This window comes from Perna viridis, chromosome 1 (assembly GCF_037379345.1).
Source record: "Perna viridis isolate PV_CMFRI_1.1 ecotype Kerala chromosome 1, ASM3737934v1, whole genome shotgun sequence".
Taxonomy (NCBI): domain Eukaryota; kingdom Metazoa; phylum Mollusca; class Bivalvia; order Mytilida; family Mytilidae; genus Perna; species Perna viridis.
This window is the reverse complement of record NC_142445.1, coordinates 39534531-39539437: the sequence shown is the minus strand read 5'-3', so window position 1 is coordinate 39539437 and position 4907 is coordinate 39534531.

The following is a 4907-nucleotide window of genomic DNA, read 5'->3' as shown; positions in this document are numbered from 1 at the left end:
ACTAGTACCTAATATCACACTTAAAAATCATAAGTACAAAAAGTCGGTCTTTATAATTACGAAGTAACTTATCTTTCTTCAATCATATTTTATTCTGGTGTGAACGCCAGAAGTTTGATAAATGATATCGTAATTGAAGTCAATTTGTAGATTCTTTGGTTCTCTAGTTGCATAATCACATGGGTGCAATAATAAGTAATAATACACTTAAACGTTATGAGTGCGTAAAGTTTGTATTTATTTAATCACAGTGATCTTTGTGTACTAAAGGTGAGTGCCAGAGATTTATGTCCTAGTAACCGATTAACATGCCTTATTTTTATTTAAAAAACCGACCAAATCCGGGAAATAAAGATTTGTGTCTAAGACTTAATTCAATTTGTATCTTAATGTGTGAAAATGCCATTTCCTTGTGTTTGTGATTGATGATCCAGTCATTTGTTTTATTTTGTTTTTTTTTATTGGGGTGGGGTGGTGGGGTGGGAGGGAAAGGGGGGATGGGTTGAACACCCTTTAAAAAATTATGAAAGTTCTGCTCCACCTAGTTAAAAGATAATAACAAATTCCTAAATTTTAAATAATTCAATATTTTACCAGTCATGGCTCATGCCAGTTTACACATAAAAGGGGGGGGGGTCCGCGGACTTGGGCGCAGATGTTTACACATAGAAAGGGGAAGGTTTATTTCGACACCTTCTGCCTTTCCATGTCTGGACAGATTTGCACCTCAGAAAAATAGTGGATGTCGTTTAATTAAGCAAAATAATGAACGTACAATACGTCACACATAAACATGATCCGGACAGTACATCGATTGAGCATGCAAGAAAACGTATTATAACATACGGACCAATGACAGTCTCCGAATTGGGATATTTGCACCAAAAATCGCGTTTTCCGTTGAAAAAATATTGTTTCTAAGACAAATTTAGGAAGTACACATCACTACATATATACCACATTTCACAAATATATTCGACCTTGAATGGTTTCAGCGGAGTTGCGGCTCAAGGAAATCGGTCTCTTCCTTCAGAAGTATAGATGGTTATTCAACGTCAATTTGTAGGTTCAGTTGTCATACAGTTGCAATGTCAAATGAGTACATAAATACTTAGTTTAGTGGCAGTCTTTATAAAAATCAGAAGACCAACGTGAAGCTAGCCGTCAATACCAGCCCGCATGGAAGGGTAATCAAGGGAACCAAGGTTATAGCGGTAATCAAAAGAATGTAATCCAGGGACAAAGACCAGACATGGAAAACAGACGTTCACAACAAAGAAGATAAAGTAACTAAAATCATACATACAAAGTAACAAAAGTAAATGAGCAACTCGGACTCCACTAAAAACTGGGAGCATGGACCAGGTGCACCGGTAGGGTAAGCGTTCTCTGCTTTTCTAGAAACACCCGGAAGCTAGCCGTCAATAACTTAGCCATTAATAATATTCATGAATATTCATCAGATTTGGGTATAAGGCATAAAAAATTTTAAAATTTGAAATACGCGAATCGATTTCGCTATTCTTAATATCTTGCGTACAGAAAATAAGAATAATGACATACGTGTAAATCTGTTCACAATGGCGTACTTATACATTTGTAATGATGTTATGAAACATGGAAAAAAAAGTATAATAAACTAATGTATCGAATACGCGATAGAGGTGGATCCAGGATTTCAGCTTAAAGGGAAAAGGGGGTCCTTATGAATCAGCGCCCGCGCAGTTACTTTTTTCAACATGTACACGTGATATTTCTCTGAAAATTATCTTTTAAACTAGACTATTAAGTATAATAAACAATATTCAATATCTTTTTAGTTTTGAATGATATTAAAAAATACTTTGATCTTGGGAACTATGATAATTTCGCTTATTGTCTCCCTTAAAGGTCATTATGCTAATAGAAAAAAAAACTCTGTCACTAATAATAAACTTCAAAATTTCTTTTAAAACTTTAAAAGACAAATAATTTCAATTTAATAATGAAGTAGACTACATGAAATTTGCCGGAATTTTGAATTTTTTGGCAGATTTAAAATTTTCATGCACTTCACTGTTCAAAATGACTGTATTAAGAAAGTATTTATTTGTGCAACATAATTTGTGTTGAGAGAGCTGTAAATCCTCAAAAATAAATAATACAATTTAATGCATGAAGTTAGTACATGTATATGGAAGTAACACCTGTCTGATTTTTATTCAACTCGTCTTAGAGATGTAGGCATAAATTTTCAGTTAATAAATTTATTTTTCTTTGAACTTTCCCCACGGGTTTGAAACAGGGGAAAGGGTACATGTAAATAGTACCAACGTTGTGAAAAGTTGGAGAAAAAAAGTATAATGAATAAAATTTATGAAACAAAAAGTTACATGTACTTGTTACATAGGCAGGTCTTTGATTTCAATAATATGATGCATATAAAATTGCATGGTAACTCTTTAAATATTTTGGAATATATAGAAACGTAAACGTTAACTATTCAAGATAGTTTCCAGTGCTGATAGCATTTCAAACTTTCCATTGTACATGTAGGAAGAGATTTCGACAAAAGATACAAATTTGTTACCAAAATAATTCCTTTTAATATCCAGTTGAAATCTCGAGCATGACGAATTAAATATGTGTAGCTTTTTTTCAATTCCTTTGTCTAATACAAATCTGTATCAGTATTTTCTTGCAGTTATAACAACGAATTGGTTCATTCTGATACTTACTTTTATTCAAGTTCAATTTATACAGATGGCTTAGGATTTAACCCCTGGGTCCCTGCTAGCTTCCACATTCTGGTGACCTATAATGCAACAAACGATACGTGTACTTTGCCTCGTTTTGTAAAAAGGAGTAAGTTCTAGTATCGCTTCTGCAAAAAAAAAAACTTCGAAAATGAAATAATGAACCAAATTCGAAGTCAACCTGGGGGACCAGGGTCTATTAGTCCGTTAGTTCATCTAGGGACTGACATTCTAAGCATACTTAATGAATATGAAATCCCAAAATATTTGGAATTTCCATATCTTCCTTTGTCCTTTAAACAATTTAAGTTTTAAAAAAATCGTCAAGCGCAGCATGATACGACCACAGTGTTCGAACCCTGGAAGGTTGGGCACTAAATTAGGCCCCATATCACTTGAAAACCTGGAGAGATATCTGAAATCTGATTGATAAATACGGGCAAGATTATTTTATAAGGAATCAAAAAAAAAAATGATTTTAAAATCGGATTTAAACAAAAATTGAATTTTGTGGGCGTTGCCATACTTTGACCTCCTATAACTTAAAAAATTGTTCCAAAATACATGGAATCAGCGGAACCAAAGTCCATTAGTCCATCTTGGGACTGGGATGAGATTTTTGGCCTACATAATGACTATCGATTCCCAAAATGTTAAAGAATTCTATATCTTCCTCTGTCGCTGAAAAAATTATAAAAATGGGGTCCCTTTACCACTTATGTACCAACGTTTGTGTTCTTGGCAGGCCCATGGCCCATTAGTCCATCTTGAGACTGGGATGAGTTTTTAGGCCAACTTAACGACTATCGATTCCCAAAATATTGGGAATTTCCATATCTTTCTCTGCCGTTAAGAAAATGTTTAAATGCCCCCCCCCTTACCACTTATGTACCAAATTTGGTGTCGGTGACTGGAACAAAGGTCCTTTAGTCCATCTTGGGAATGGGATGATATATTAGGCGTACTTAAACACTATTGATTCCCAAAATATTAGGAATTTCTATTTTTTTTCCTCTGTCCTTGAAAACATTTTAAGCAGGGGGCCCCTTACCACTTATGTACCAACTTTGGTGTTGGTGGTTGGGACCTAGGTCCATTAATCCATCTTGGGACTGAGATGAGATTTTAGGCCCACTTGAGGACTATCAATTCCCAAAATATTGGGAATTTCCATATCTTCCTTTGTCCTTTAGACAATTTTAATAAAAAATTTAGCGCACCATGATACGACCACAGTGTTCGAACCCTGAAAGGTTGGGCGCTGCATTAGTTCTTGACACACTTCCAGATAAGGATTTAAAATTGATAAAGACACATGGTTTTGACACTATATTGTAAAAAGAGTTAATTGAAAATCTTTAAATCAGACCAAATAAAAAGTCAATTTTTGGTGTGTGATTTCCTTGACCCATTAAAACTGTAAAAACATAAGAGATTTCTATGCTAAATTGAGGGAAAGATTTTAATGAGGAATCCAATAAAATTTTATTTTTCGCAATCGGACAAAAAAAAATTAAGAAATCGATTGTTTTTCGGGTGTGGCCCCTTTTGCCCCTCATTACTCGAGAGCAGTACAAGATAGCTAAAATCTTATTGAAAAATTTAGGCTGGGAGTTTGTTAAGAAACCAATATTTTTTTTTGAAATCGGACGAAAAAAGTTTAAAAAGTGGATTATTCCGAGTTTTCCCCTTTGATCCCTAAAAGCTCGAAAATCGTAAGAGATATATGAAATCTGATTGTAAATGCAGGTAGAGGTTTGTATGAGGAATTCACTTTTTTTTGTAATCGAACAAACAAAATGAAAAATATGATTTTTTCCGAATGTCGCCTCTTAGGTCCCGTATCACTTGAAAACCTTAAGAGATATCTGATAACTGATTGATAAATGCAGGCAAGATTTTCAGAAGTTGATACAGAAGTGGTAAGGAGGGGGCCCTTTTTAATTTTTTTTTTCAACGACACAGGAAAAGATGGAAATTCCCAATATTTTGGGAATCGATAGTCCTTAAGTAGGCCTAAAATCTCATCCCAGTCCCAAGACTGTTTTTTTTTCTGATAAATCTGCCCAACGAATTAGAGAAGGCCAACTTCATTTTAGAAATGTAGTTTTAAATAGTTATTTTATTCGAGGTACACAAAAAATACTGCGCGGGGAAGGATAATACCAAACC